This window comes from Synchiropus splendidus, chromosome 12, assembly GCF_027744825.2.
Source record: "Synchiropus splendidus isolate RoL2022-P1 chromosome 12, RoL_Sspl_1.0, whole genome shotgun sequence".
NCBI lineage: Eukaryota > Metazoa > Chordata > Actinopteri > Syngnathiformes > Callionymidae > Synchiropus > Synchiropus splendidus.
In genome coordinates, this window is record NC_071345.1 from 8,990,963 (window position 1) to 9,006,138 (window position 15,176).

The following is a 15,176-nucleotide window of genomic DNA, read 5'->3' on the forward strand; positions in this document are numbered from 1 at the left end:
ACAAAGGGGAGCTACTGTTTGTGTTGTACACCCAATGGGGCAAGACACAAGGCACCGGCTCTGAGACTACTTGAACCTAAGCCAAACATAAAGTGGAGATGCTGGGGATTGAACCCAGGACCTCATACATGCAAAGCATGCGCTCTACCACTGAGCTACATCCCCTGACGCACATCCACCTGAGTAAGATGGAACAAAACACCTCTCACAGCTGCATTAGCGTTTCAATAGGAAGCAAAACTTTCATGTGAAAATTGAGGTTTTAGCGCATTCTCATTTTCAGACATGACAATGATGGTGTCTTGAATGTCCGGTGACTCACGGCTTCCTTACTCCAGATGTGATGGATGAATCAAGCATGATGGAGTGAGCAGGTCATTCATAAAAAATCAGCTCTGTCTGGTTCCTGATAGAAGCTAAATAGCCTCCCAACGGACACCATGACATGAATCCATAAATAAAAGCGTTGCTGTGCCCGCTTCAGGCTGTAAATCCCTCTGTGATTGGAACTGACTCTACTGAGATGATAAAGTCAGATGACAGTCGCTCCATTGTGCTGGGTGGATGAGCCTGCCACTGAAGGTGCTGCCTATGTAGCATCTTTCTGGTTCAGAAAGAAACTCTCAATCTTTTGTTGGAAGTGCCTTTGATGTTTCATGACAATGACGCTCTGATCATTCAGAAAAAAATGGAGATGCTGGGGATTGAACCCAGGACCTCATACATGCGAAGCATGCGCTCTACCACTGAGCTACATCCCCGTCAATAAGGTAACTGACAACATAGCCTTAGGTCACAGCGGAGAAGTGTGTGTCGCTAACAACGTTCTTCATATCATTTCAATGTTACACTGGAGGCTTTGGTTTTAATCACAAAGTTTGGTGAGCATCCTTGGACCAGTCTACATGTCATTTCCGGAAAAGGAGCCTTTCCCTTGTGGGGTCCATTGTACTGATAGCCGAAGTGCAGGCCATCACCTGCATGACTTTAATCTTGAAGTCCAGATCCAGAGTGAAGTTGTGAATTTATCTTGATTCCGTCATGCAGAATCTGTCTTTTAAAAGTGCCCTTGATGTTTTGTGAGACGGCTTCGACCATTAAGAAAACATGATGGCTAGGTGATGCATGACTTTAATCTTGAAGACTGGATACACAGTTCTCTTTGACATGAAGTTGTGAATCTCTCTTAAAAGTGCCTTTGATGTTTTGTGAGTGGGCTTCGACCATTAAGAAAACAAGTGGAGATGCTGGGGATTGAACCCAGGACCTCATACATGCGAAGCACTGGGTGTCGCTAAGAACATTCTTCATATCATTTCGATGTTACACTGGAGGCTTTGGTTCTAATCGCAAAGTTTGGTGAGCATCCTTGGAACAGTCTACAGGTCATTTGCGGACAAGGACCCTTACCCTTTTGGGGTCCTTTGTACTTATGGCCGAAGTTCAGGCCATCACCTGCATGACTTTCATTTAAAAGTCTGGATCCACAGTTCTCTTTGACATGAAGTTGTGAATTAATCTTGATTCAATGGTGGAGAACCTGCCTTTGTTGTGAGACGGCTTCGACCATTAAGAAAAGATGTGGAGATGCTGGGGATTGAACCCAGGACCTCATACATGCGAAGCATGCGCTCTACCACTGAGCTACATCCCCTTCAATAGGGTAACTGACAACGTAGCCTTAGGTCACAGCGGAGAAGTGGGTGTCGCTAACATTATTTATACCATTTCAATGTTACACTGGAGGCTTTGGTTCTAATCGCAAAGTTTGGTGAGCATCCTTGGACCAGTCTGCAGGTCATTTCCGGAAAAGGACCCTTACCCTTTTGGGGTCCTTTGTACTTATGGCCGAAGTACAGGCCATCACCTGCATGACTTTAATCTTGAAGACTGGATACACAGTTCTCTTTGACATGAAGTTGTGAATTTATCTTGATTCCATGATGTAGAATCTGTCTTAGAAGTGCGTTTGATGTTTTGAGAGTGGGCTTCGACCATTAAGAAAACAAGTGGAGATGCTGGGGATTGAACCCAGGACCTCATACATGCGAAGCATGCGCTCTACCACTGAGCTACATCCCCTCTGTTGACTTGACAGAGTTGTTGGAGTCAAACAATGCTCAAGCCCTTATCAGGCCAATGGACGGGGCGTGGCCTCAACATCAGTGATAAGGATTGTGGATTGAACTTTGGAGGAACTTCTCTGCTAGGTTTTCTGTACAATCAAAGCTCTCCAATTGTTCTTGGAATTCCTGAGGCAGGCAAAAAAACTGGATGAAAACATGTAAGAGATAAGACTGGAGATGCCGGGGATTGAACCCGGGGCCTCATACATGCAAAGCATGCGCTCTACCACTGAGCTACATCCCCGTCCGAAGGCTGGGTTTAATGTGATCAGCTCAACAAGCGCAAAGTAAACTGCCTGAAAATGAACTCATGGTTGCGTCAGGGTGTCTCTTGTCACTGCTGCTCTCAGCCAGCTTCCCATATGGCTCCTGTCAAAGGGAAAGTAGGAGTTGGATATTCATTCTGCGTAGTTCGGGGCGTGCTCCTCTATTGATCGCATTGTTATGTAACATCTCATTTGCATATCAAGGCCAATAGTTGGGATTTTTTGCGTCCAGTGAAGCAGGCGGATTCACATCCATCTCCTCGGTGAAGGGTTGGCGTGAGGTTAGGGGTTAAGATGAGTGTGAGAGTGTGTACATGGGGGTTGGAGGTGTGTCTGAAGATAGTTGGTGACAGCGTCACGGAATGATGGAAGAGTGAATGAGTGAAGTTTGTTCGATGACTTCAGAGAGAAGTCATGATCACTCTGTTACCTCTGGATAAGATAACCATCCCAAGTTACACTGCCCCCCACCCACACCAGCACCATCCCACCCACCTCAACCAAGCATGACCCCCCCATGGGGTCACACAATGACTGTCATGCATATCATTATTGGTGGAGGCCCTCCTTCCCCTCTAGGGGTCCGCTCATTGACCTTCTGACAAAGGATGAAAGTGTCCCGTCCAAGGGAGGGGGCTGGCCGGGCCGAGGCCGGGGTGAAGAGGCCTGCGTCCTCCTCCGGGTCGGGATAAGAACCAGCAGGGCTTTCTTCACGCTAATAGGCACGACCCCTGAACCCCACACAAAAAGCATCACTTCAGGAGCCGTGGGCACTCAGTGTGGGAGAGCAGGAGGGACCAATCGCGGTGGGCCGAGGGCTTTCAGCGAGTCAGAGCACTGACTTTAGTGAGCGCAGAAACAAGGGAGTAGGAGGGAGGAAAGGCAGTAAGAAAGGAGATAAGGGGAAGATTTCTTTTTTGTTTTGGGGAAAGGACTTGTTGCAAAAGTTCAAAGGGGGCTTCTCTTTTCTGCTTTCTCTCTTAATGGATGACGGCGGAGGGATTATTGTGCTTTTCGGCGTTCTGATTAATTGCTTGTTGCTGGTGTGAGTTGTGAGCGTCTCTGCTCGCTACAGTGTCCACCTCACACCCGGCCCAGAGACAACCCAGCGAGTCCCTCGGTGTGTGACTGACAGCAGAAATGATCCCCAAAACTCCGAACTTCTCCTCAGAATCGTGCAGTTTCATACTCACTGATGTGGATTCTCGACTTTGTTCTGAGTCACATGCTTCTTCTGAGTGCAGAATTTCAGGAAGAAATCACCTTTCAGCATGAATTTGAAAATGATTATTGAATACTCCGGGAAAGTGTTTAATTTTTAATTCAGCTTTTTGATTATTCTTGTTACTTTCACAATGCATTTTGTTAATTTTGTAACAATTTTTCACCTTTCAAATTAAACACAATTTAGTTGTCAGTCAATCTCAATTTATTATTATTATTATTATTATTGTTATTATTATTATTATTATTAACTGAATTTTAGCAAACAACTCAAATCTCAGGTGTTAATTTCTTAAAATGTAGCAATATTTTGGGAGGATTTCATGCTTTTTAAAAATATATCTGTTGTGAATAATGTGTTGGAATAAAACAAGAAAAATAATGAAACTATTTTCATAGTCATGGTGTTGACATTTATCTGTTACTTCGGAGTGCTTTATGTTTTGCCTGAAATGTTTTAAATTCTACATTTTACCGTCTATATTTGGTTGTTTCAGTGACTGAAAAAGTTCTTTATTCTTGGTAGGATTAGCATATTGAGTCCTGTAGACAGTGTATTTAGTTAATTCCATTTCAGTTTGGATGGGAAACTGTTTTTGTCAGTTTTTTTTTTATTTTCATGACAGAATTTGGGTGTATTTAATACTAAACAAAAAACAAAAAAACAAAAAATAAGATAATTAATAAAAAATGAAATAAATTGCTAAACTTAAAAACTAATACGTATTTTGCATTTAATGCTAAACTAAAAATGAAAAAATAAAATAATTAATTAAAAATAAAATAAATTGCTAAACTTAAAAAACTAAAAAAATATACATATAAAAGAAGAAAAATATTTTTCTTTATAAAATAAAAACTTTTGCTGACATACATTCTCAATCAAATACCCCCGAAAATGAATTCAAACCAAACTTGTATTGGACCTAACAGACCGAAAAGGCTCCGCGCTACTCACACCATTGCACCTGTTAACCTGTGACACATTCGATTTGGGAAAGACGTTGTGTGTTCACGCTCTGCTGGTTAGGAGCCTTTAACATGTACTATAACAGAGTCGGGGTACAGTACAGGGCGCTGCAGGGGGGTCGGGGGGGTGTGTGTGTGAAGGAGAATAGCTACAGTGGGGTCTGATGTGGGAACCAGAGGCCCCTCCTGGCCTTCTTATTTCAGCTTGGTTGATCAGACGGGAGGCTGAGAGGGAGGAGAGGAGGCGGGGTACTGTACCTGCGGGGAGCTGGTGTGTGTGTGTGTGCTTATGTAAAAGAGGGTTCCACTTTTGGTTCCAGCATAATCCAGCTACAATGGCTCTCCTCCTCAAACTCGCTCACACATTACGCTGAGGTAATTACACAGCCAAACATTATGACCACTTGTCTGATGCTGTGCTGTTGCCCACTTTTGGCGCCAAAACTGCACGTCCCTGATAGGTCGAGCTGTCAAGGTGACCCCCAACACGCCGGCGCCTCTTTTGAAGGAACCCGAGTCTGGGATTTGGCATCACAACACTCAACAGGTGGTTAGGAGACAGACTGACTTTCACTGATGAAAAAGTAAACATGTATCTTTTTTTTTTCCTGCCTTTAAACACCAGAGCATTTGTTTCTATCATAATAATTCATTGTTTGTGACTCCAACTGCTTCGTTGGCATTGACTATGCGCTTGTTTAATTTCCCTCCAGCTTCAAACAGAGACGTCACTGTTTTGAAATTCAATTAAAACGTTTATTCTCTGCGCAAATATTTGATCTAGCTTCACGCAGAACGGGAAAAGGAATATATATATAAAACGCGCCCTTCAATATCTGGTGTGTGTTTTATCCCAAAATAAACAGTCAGTCCCTCACGTTTGTATTTCCACTGGTTCCACCATTTGTGAAAAGATGTGTGACGGCCCTGTGATACGCTTTAAAACGCCGGATAAAAAAAAGAATAATTCAACATGCGATGGGAGGCTGGCGGAGAGCCACGCGTTTTGATTCATTGTGCGGCGGCATGTGTCATGTGCTCCTCGCTAGAGCGTAAAACACCGCGGTGATTGTCTGGAAATGGGAAACTCAAAATGTAAGTGGCCATTGAATCAGTCCAAAAGATTCAATAGCTTTCCCTCTGACAGCTCCCAGCATATTCCCGGCCGGATCGTCCTTTGATGATAGCGTTTCATGGGCGAACATTCGTTGTTGGTAAACACGCTGTCACACGGCTGATTGCCCTCCACCACGGGAGATTCTGCACGCGTGAATAACTTCGGTATCTGTCACCCCAAGTGGCAGAAAATTGAGCCCCGCTGCTGGAGATGTGGGTTTACAGCTGCGGGGAAAGTGATTCCCTGACAGGCGGTCACCTGCGGAGATAATCTTTATCACCACTGTAATTAATGAGGTCTTAATGACGCCTCCCGAAAAGAGCTGCGGGTCATTAGTCACAGGCCTTGACGCTCCTCACAGATGCTGATTCACTTTTCGCCCGGGCTTTGAATTTGGAACACCTGTTGCCAGAGAGGCAGAGCTTCAGTGGGTCTGTGCTGCTACGGCAGTGAGGCCATCATTCATGGCAAGGTTTAGTCTTTCAGGCCTTTTTTCAAAATCCAAGGTCAGTTGCTGACCCCATGTTGTCGGTAGGTGAGATGGTGTGTGACTGACGCGTTCTGGCGCCTCATACTGGCAATGTCCAACGCAGAGGTCAGCCTTCCTTCCATGTTGCATGGTGGTTCCAAGGCAACCGTATCTCCTCCAGTGTGAAGAGTGGCGGGTTTGGAATGCACAGGGTCGTATTGTCTCTTCAGTTGTGATGCACCTTGGCTCTTAGAGGAGCTTGTGAATAGCCGACCTGATCACATGACAAAATGAATATGTCACATGACATGAAATTTAATTTCAAGAGTGAAAACCTTTGAGGCGCCACCCCACGACTCAACCTTTACTCCAAAACTCCTCTTGCCAATTGGACACCTTCGGAGTGAGTGGTGTGAGTGGCTCTCTGTATATATGTGGTATGTGTTGGACCAAGTCTAATCTCCCCCACTGCTGAGGTAGGCACAGTTTTGGCTGAAATCGACCCCAATGGATTTGCTGTCCTTGGAAGAGATTAGATGGTCCTACGTGTGAGAGGAGGTCCTAAGAGAGGATGTTCTGAAATGGACCTGGGCTGGGAATATGGACCTCTCAGCTGGGTTTTCATCTGAGATGGTGTCCAGGTGTGTGGTTCCCAGAAGGCCTCTCGAAGCCTGTCAGCCAGCTGAGTCAAACTCAACGTCTGGGCAGGTCAATATACTTCAATATTCCAAATTCATTTGTGACCAATGATGCTGTTTCAAGCCTTTCCTTTCGGCACAATGTTTTATACCACCCTCAATGAAAAAAATGATGCTGGTGGCAATGGACGTGAAAGTGGAGTGTCATACCGAAGAGTCAGTCTTCAGGGCAGCTCACTGCAAGTCCTGGTTACATGAAGTATTAATGTAATATCTGATGAATTACCGGATTACCAAGCTGCTCAATGTGTCCGTATAAGGCACAATTTTTCATAAACTCTTGGCATAAAAAAAATGCCTCCTTTCAATGCGCCCTCCTCCGAGGAAAATCTCTGAATAAACTCTCGATCAGAAACCTCATATTTATTAGACATGACAGTCATATTTCTTTTGCTAATGAGACACTGGACACCACACACACACTCACGCACCAACATGGCCTGGAAGAGTGTTATGTCAAGTACCTCCCATCATGCTTTGTTGCTGTGTAGTGAAGTGAGTGAAGCGAATGGCAATTCTTCATTCTCGCTCGGCTCACACCCCAACTTTCATCCTCTTCTCCCTCCTTTCCTTCTCACCCCATCCTCCCCGGGCTCACTGTGGAGTCCCACTAATCCGTATTGAGGAAGCCCCCCTCTGACTTCCAAAAGTTTCCTCACGCTTTCCTTCCTTTGCACCTTCGCTGCCTCCCCCTTTCTTACCTCTGTAGTTCACTCCCCCCATTCAAGTCCCGAGCTCCGTATTTCCTCTATATTTCCCCAAAATTCTGACTCCTGGCTTCTTTTATTCCCACCACATGAGAATCAGGGAGTGACTGACAGCTCGGCGCTGGACGGTTCCCTCCCTCCTTTTCTCTCCGTCGCACCCACTCCGCATCGGCGTCCACTGTACCGATCAATCAATCTCCATTTCCAACATTCCATCCTCACCAGCATCCTATCGTGGAGCGGAGACAATGCCGGTTCCCAGTATAGAGCACCCCTCCCTGCTCCAAACCCACCCACCAACCTTCTCTTCAGCTTCCGAGCGGGCTTGGCCGGTTAATCTTCCTGAGGCGTTCAGTATCTTACCGACCCCCCTTTATGCCAGCAGACAAAGAGAGGGCTCCCTAATTCTCCTTTTCTCTCCTTTACGTAGACCCCTTCCCCGCGCACCCCCCACCTACATTCTCCATCCATAGGGCCTCAGAACCAGCGGAAAGGCTTTGAAGGCCCCTAGCTTCTGCCTTCCATCCTTCTAGTACCCCCTTAGAAAAACTGCACTGCCAGGCTTGTCAGGGTGGCCCTCCCACCTCCTCTATTGTGGGGTCCCGTGTACATCGCTTTACATACCATACAACCCGAGGCCCCCGCCCCTTTTCTCCCCGCACACCAGGCTCATGAAAGATTGACCTGCAGCGGAATGTTTTTTATTTCCTTCCTCTTCTCATTGAGCGAGTGATTGGTGATGTGCTCCTATCAATGGCGCCACTTGATAACAGCATGGCGGCCATTTTTAATCGGAGGTTAATTTATTGCGGACCGTAACATCGGCCAATGGACGGACTCGGCTGTTGTGTTGCTTTTTGTTCCTTGTTTTGTCGCGGAGTGTGGCTAACATTAATAGCGTGTACCTTTGGTCCCTCTTCACAGAGGCCTCCGGGGGCACTTAGCCATGCCTGAGAGAAAAGTCCCGGCATGAGAGGACACACACACACACACACACACACGTGAGCCGTGCTCTTTCACACACACCTATAAACATGTATTCAGCAGGAGAAGAGGCTCATTGAGACGACATTTACACATTCAAACGTGTTTAATTACACTCTTTAAGCAGTGAGAGGAAATTCCTGAAAAACAACAGAGCCTGGGTTTTTGAATTCTCCCACCTGTAGATCACTTTTAATTGAATCCGCTCATTGTCTGCCACTAATCCCAGCAAGTCAGGGGTCACTGGTGCCTATCCACTCTTCGACCAAGAGGGAGGGGCCACTTTACTGAGGTCAACTTTGAGTCGCAATATTTTCAATTTACCTGAATAAAAATGAAGTTGTGTGGTGAATAGTGATTCATTGTAGAAGCACAATTTTGAAGCAGAAATAATTTTAAATTAATGTTATTTTTTTTCATGCGTCGTTGCTTCTGTGTCAGTGAGGACGGTCAGTGAAAGTCTCCCCAGGTTCATTCAGCGATACGAACCTGATACACCGCCGCAGTCTTTTGCATTTACAGCAAATCCAGTAATCTGACCTCGGACCGTGACTGACAAATCACCGCTTGTGTTTCACAGTTATTAATATGGGCCAATGACTTCCTTTTCCACACACAAATTTCCAGTCAAATGTCGCTTAAAAACAGCCCTCTGTCGCACCTTTGGGATATTTATTGACGTCTCTTCAAGTTCAGCTCTCTTCACATTCCATCATAGCGGTGATATGAGAGGGAGGGGTCGGCGTTGCGGGTGTGTGTGGGTGGATACCTGCCTGAATGGCATGTGCACAGCTGGGAAAAGGATCCGACTTCAAACAGCAATATGAATCAGCGAGGTATCGCTAACGTCGCCCACTCAAAGGCAATAAAACACGGGGGGGTGTGTAAGTGTGTGACTCACAGGTCCAGTCCAGGAATGGACGTTGAGCACAAGAGAGCTTGTTCATTAACAAATTTATCTTGTTCCTCATTTTGCTAACGTATGGAAGTGCCCCGGTGAAAACCAAAGCTAACCGCCATTGCGTAACTGGACAAGCGGTCCAAGCTAACCCTTCATGAAACGGTCTACAGCAGTGTCTCCCTCATTCCTGTGAAGGTCTTGTGAACTCCTCCAAAAGTCCAAAAACAAACAGGTCAATTGATTGCTATTTCTGCACTGTGATTCGCTGTATTCCCAGCCTCTTGCCCCAAGTAGCTGGGACAGTCTCTCACCCCATTAACGCCCATTTATACTCAATGTTATCCAAATCCGGACAGAGCCTTCTGTCCATATCTTGCGTTCATTTTGTCTGAATTTCTGCAAGTTTACGCAAAGCTTACGGATACGGACCAAATGGAGCATCACTGGAAATCGTGGGGGCAGTGTTGCTGTTACTACCTGTTACGTATGACGGACCCCAATTTCTCTCATTGTTCTCCATCCTCGCGATCCTGCAATGGTGACTCCGATTTCCTCTTTTGTGCTCAAGGTACTCGAGGTCCTCCACAGTTTCCATGTTGGTTTTGAAGATTGTAGGCTGCCCCCTCAAGTGGACATTTTTCGAACATAAGGTAGCAAAAATGCGCTTATAGGGAATTATGGGAAGTCAGTGAAGAAATAGAATAATTCAAATGCTAACACTCTCCCTGATCTAGCTGTCAAATTATCGCCAACACTTGTGCGTTCATCAACCAAGCAACTGCCATCCTGGCATTTGTGGAATTTGCACTGTCTTGCCTGGTTTACTGAGAATTCATGACATGTTATCTGATAAACTGAACTCTAAATTTACAGCACAACTTTTCCTTTTTTTTTTTTTTAGCAGAAAGACATTCCTTTCTTTCTCCAGTATTTTCAGCTTCCATTCGTGTCACTTCACATTGTTATAGACCTTCCAGCGGCGTCTGTTTTTTTTTTTCTCTCAAAACAAATTCTTCAATCTGTAATGGTGATCGAATGAAAACAAATAGCGTGTCAGCGTTCACGCTCCGCAGCCGTCGTGCCACTTATGTAAGTCTACGTCGTCGTGAGCGCAGCCGAGGTATGTCAAGGGGATTTACAAAGATCGGGGTCCACGCTCCAAAACACAGACGGGGCCCCCAGTGGCATAAGACGAAAACGAGAGCAGGATATGAAGTCAGGATTTGAAAATACCACCATCATGAGTAATTTGGGCCTCAGGCTTTCATTGGCCCCACACAGGAGGTGTGTGGAGACTTCAGAGAAGGCGACTGGAATTATGTGGTTTTGTCTTCTGATTTATTCCAATGATTCCGTTATGAATCGTCTGCTGGGGGCTGCCATTTACAGTAAATGCTGGCAATTTACCCGAAGCCGCTGCGCTAACAAGACTCCTTTTGTTCTGGTCGGCGCTTATCGCCAGCTGGAGCGGTTCAGTGGCAGGTGACAGTGAAAGTGTTTTTATCTGGAAACTTCAGGACAGGCAGAGAGAATCTGTTTTATCAGCATGAAGATGTTTGATCAGGCGGTGTTTGATCAAGGTTGTCGTTGAATTTATTTACTGCTCCCTGGAATGCTGCAAACTTCCTGCAGTGCTCAATTGGGATGTTCTCCGGTTTCCTCCCACAGTCTTGAATGACCTGTGATGCCTTATGAGTTGGACCTTGCTTCGCATGGTTATTGTTATTGTTATTGCTGTTCCAAATTCATTCATTTCTATTACTTAAATGGGCCAATCCTGGGGCGCCACTAGGGGTCAAATTCAGGCTGTGATTTCCATCTTATCTACAGAGTCACTCAGGTAAATTATCTCTAAAAGTGGGCGCAAATCCACTTTTTTTTTTTTTACAGCTTGTCCTTATCAAGTCATAAAGCGGCGGAATTCCTTACATGGTATATCCTCCTTTCATTTTTCTTGCAATATCTGACTGGACGAAGGCCTCCGTTCTCATAACTTTTTGCTAACAAAATCAACTTGACAGATGACACCAGGAAATTCCACGCCAGGTCACCTCAGTATGAGGAGCCAACTCTTCTTCTTGCCTCTACCTAACCTCTTGGTCAGACACATCCCCGAATGCTTTGCTTGTCACATTTGTTCTTCTCAAAGAAGTGACCAGGAAGTATCGACATTGTTGGAATAAAGAAAGCTGCATTCACTAAATACACAGATGGCTTTCATTCCATGTGTTTATTCTTGTGTTAGTTCCCATTAGCTTTTAACTTAAACATGAAAACAAGGTCAAAATGACCAGAGCGTCCATCACACCTGTTTATTTAAACTCTCCTCCAGATCATTCACCAGTTTGAGCCTTGTTCAGATGAAGTGGTGAATCCAATGTGAAGATCATCAGATCACTACCAGCTACACCAGGCGCTTCCAAGATGGAAATCGAGGAGAGATGCTCTCCGTATATCCACCACAGTGCAGAGGGCTGTTGGCGCTCACACAGTGTGACTCCACAGACCTCATTATTTGTTGTTCATTCATTACATTAGCTCCAAGTCATTTGGTCGCACATGAAGCAGGAAGATCTCAGATCTAATGTGACCTTAATAATAAAAGTTGTGAGTCAGCAGCAGCGGCGCTGAGGCCACGCTCACATGACTCTTAATGAAAGATAAACAAGCTTTCATGAGACTGAATTGGATCTCACAACCTTGATCTGGTTTTTAAAGTTGGTGTAATGTGTCTCCAAATGACTCATTGAATCTAGTCATGTAATTACCTGCCAATGACGGCGGACGCTGCTGCGGCAGTCAGACAACCGACTGAACTCATTTCTGTACAGTCGGAGCGCCGCGCAGCGGAGACCTGTTTTCAATTTCCGAAAACTTCGACGGCTCCGCCAAGCACCATCCTACACAGCAGTAATAACCGTGGATGTCAGGCCGCATTTTCCATATCCCTCCAGCATGAAAATGATCTTTTTCCCTCGGCCTCCGGGCGGCAAGCGCCATTAATGAAACACTTATTGTAATTTGTGCGTAGCTCCGTTCTCTGATTTCACTGTTCCTATTCATATTTCTCTGCCATTCGTTACAGCCTGACGCATATCGGAGGGTGGTAAAACGCGATTTTAGGGCTAATATAAACCTGTTATGTACATAAAGTCCCCAGCAAAGGGCTTTGAAAGGGAATATTCCAGGCTTTGAGGATGATAAAGAGCGATGGAAGGAGCTGTATGGAGGAGCGCGCATGCTTTTCCCATATCAATCAAGGCCTGTGGATGGCGAGGCTAGTTAGCGGCTCCTGATTGTTTCGAGGCCCTTGGCTGGGGTCTCAGTGTGTCCCTGAAGCTTGTCCCTTTTGCTCGGCCCAGTGGGGGGCGAGGTGGCGCCTCCGCAGAACCCAATCCAGCCCACGTTCATGCGTCCATTCGGATCCATCATTGCAGGGCGGAGTGGCGGGGCAAGGGCCAGCCTTTGTCCAGCGCCACATTCTTCGGCCCATTGTACGTGGACCACAACCATTTAGGGATTTTAAAGGCTCGTTTGCACAATTCCTTTTGTCAGCGACCCTCAGCACTAAAAAGCAGCAGAGGGGCATCGGGGGGAAGAGGCCAGTGCTTTCTGAGAGTGAAGGGCCAAAAAACAGATTCGAAACGAAATGAGAGCAGAGGAAGTGGGATAAAAGAGTGGAGGCTAAATTGGCCTTGTGTGTTCTTGACATCAAACATATGTGGCCGGACCCTTGATGTGAAAGCTGCAGGTGTTTCTATAATCTCTTCTGAACGTTCCATAATAAAGTGCGTTATTCATCGAAACAGAAATTGTCGAGACTCAAAGTTTCACTGTCAGGGTCAGCCAGATCGGCCCTGACATGACATGTTGTTGTTGACAAATACAGTTGAGCTTGCTTTGTTTGGTTTTCGTGATACATTTCCCCGTGTATTGTTTCTTTCTCATGCTCTTTCTTTTGCTTATGTCTTATAATACGCCTCTTTTTTTTGCATGTTTGTTTGGTTTATCGGTTGGTTGTTTTGAAGCCTGGAAAGTTGGCTGGTTTTGTTAGTACGACAGGTTTGTTGACGAATGGAATGTTTGGTTTATTCTATTGGTGGAACAGTTGCTCCGTTGGTTGGATGGTAGCTTATCTGGTTGGATCATTGTTTGGAAGGTTGGGAATTGAATGGGCTGCAATGGAGGCTGTTAGGGTTCCACCGATTCTGCATCGATGCCATTCCAGGGCATGAACGATTATGATTATTCATTTGTTTACATTGCCCTCAGCAGGCTTCAACTTCCTGCTCCATGGGCAGCGGCGTGTACTGAACTTGTTCGACAGCTTTACGAGCTTTGCAAGGGAACATATTGCTGACGTAAACAATAAAAATGGTGGAGGAAGGAGCGGCTGATAAAAATCCTCCCACTGTGCTGAAGGAGGGCACCTGGGGTCATTTCATCATATGTTAAGAGATGCTAACACCAGCAACTGCTACTTGTACAGTGGAACCAGCCTAAACAACGATAGTTCTTGTATTATTATCATTATTATTAAGAATGACTGAGTCTGTGCGCTGGCAAAAAGGAAAACCTTGACTCAAATCTCAGTAAAGATGCACAGTCCGAGTTGCAACATTGATATTGTAATTTGTCTGGCAGTATGTTATTTTAACAGTCTCAATTTAAATGAAGATATTTGCAAAAAAAAATGGGTGGAAATGCAGTTCTTGCGGATGTTTCATATCTGATATCAGCCCAAATATTTTGGGACCATTTCACCCAGCCCTGGTTTGTAGGTTGATGGGATCATTGGTTTGTCGATTCAATTGGTGGCGACTTTTTTAAAAGTTATAAAGTAGATTGATAGTGCAATCTCTGCTGTGGAGTCTGGCAGCAGCAGGAAGGAAGGACCTGTGACGCCTCTCCTTCACACACTTGGCTGGATCGTCCTCTCGCTGTGTGTGTCGCAGTGGGCGGGTCTAATCCTTTCAATCTCACGGTAGAGTTGCACACCCCCTAAATAATATTTACAAAGTGAAAACACAATTTGCATTACCAACCTTCTGTGAAATCAATGTTGCAATTGAAGACCCTGCACTGACAGACAACTTCAATAACCCCATTGAGGAGAAATGAGGCTTAGGGTTTAATAAAAAAAAAAAGTTTCAGGTTGACATTTTATGGAAAAGAATCATCGGTGCATATTTCATATTTCACATTAAGTTTGCGAGGAGAAAATAAGCAAGGGGACAAGAATTGAGAAGCAACCGGTAGGTGTCGCTAGATTTCAGCGCATGAGATGTCGGAGCATGTGAAAGTTTCAGATGCTTTTTCTCAACCCACTGGCTGTTTTTCAAGGCTTGTGTCGTAATGGGTCGTCGGGAGAGCGTCGCAGACACCTTGCCTTTTCTCATCCAGTAAAACAAAGGCAAACCAAAACAAGATATCGCCGACAGCTTCCAGCAGCCCATAAGAAAACAGCGTCTTATCAAAGCGGAATATTTTCCCTGGTCCCTGCATTCCTCTTGACGGGCTGAGCCGCGAGGGTCCTTGGGCAGAGGCCTTGTTTTGGCTGTGATAACTGTTAAGCGAACACCGACTCTCCTTCACCCTTGAGGATCAGAGAGTCGAGATGCTTGGGCATAACTGTCCTCACTAGAGAAATGGGTTAAATGTTCCAGCTGAATTCTGGATGGGGAAGAGAAACTTTGCCAAAAGGATTAGCTCCTT

At 45.4% G+C, this 15,176-nt stretch overlaps 5 non-coding genes across 5 annotated transcripts; all 5 read right to left on the bottom strand.

Moving 5' to 3' along the window:
* Positions 1–93: 93 nt before the first annotated feature.
* On the bottom strand, positions 94–165 carry trnaa-ugc (transfer RNA alanine (anticodon UGC)). Its single transcript has one exon. It is a non-coding gene; the product is annotated as a tRNA-Ala (tRNA).
* A 524-nt stretch (positions 166–689) lies between these two features.
* trnaa-cgc (transfer RNA alanine (anticodon CGC)) lies at positions 690–761 on the bottom strand. The gene has a single exon. It is a non-coding gene; the product is annotated as a tRNA-Ala (tRNA).
* An 821-nt stretch (positions 762–1,582) lies between these two features.
* On the bottom strand, positions 1,583–1,654 carry trnaa-cgc (transfer RNA alanine (anticodon CGC)). The gene has a single exon. It is a non-coding gene; the product is annotated as a tRNA-Ala (tRNA).
* Positions 1,655–2,010: 356 nt separating this feature from the next.
* trnaa-cgc (transfer RNA alanine (anticodon CGC)) lies at positions 2,011–2,082 on the bottom strand. The gene has a single exon. It is a non-coding gene; the product is annotated as a tRNA-Ala (tRNA).
* A 216-nt stretch (positions 2,083–2,298) lies between these two features.
* On the bottom strand, positions 2,299–2,370 carry trnaa-ugc (transfer RNA alanine (anticodon UGC)). The gene has a single exon. It is a non-coding gene; the product is annotated as a tRNA-Ala (tRNA).
* Between the last annotated feature and the right edge of the window lie 12,806 nt (positions 2,371–15,176).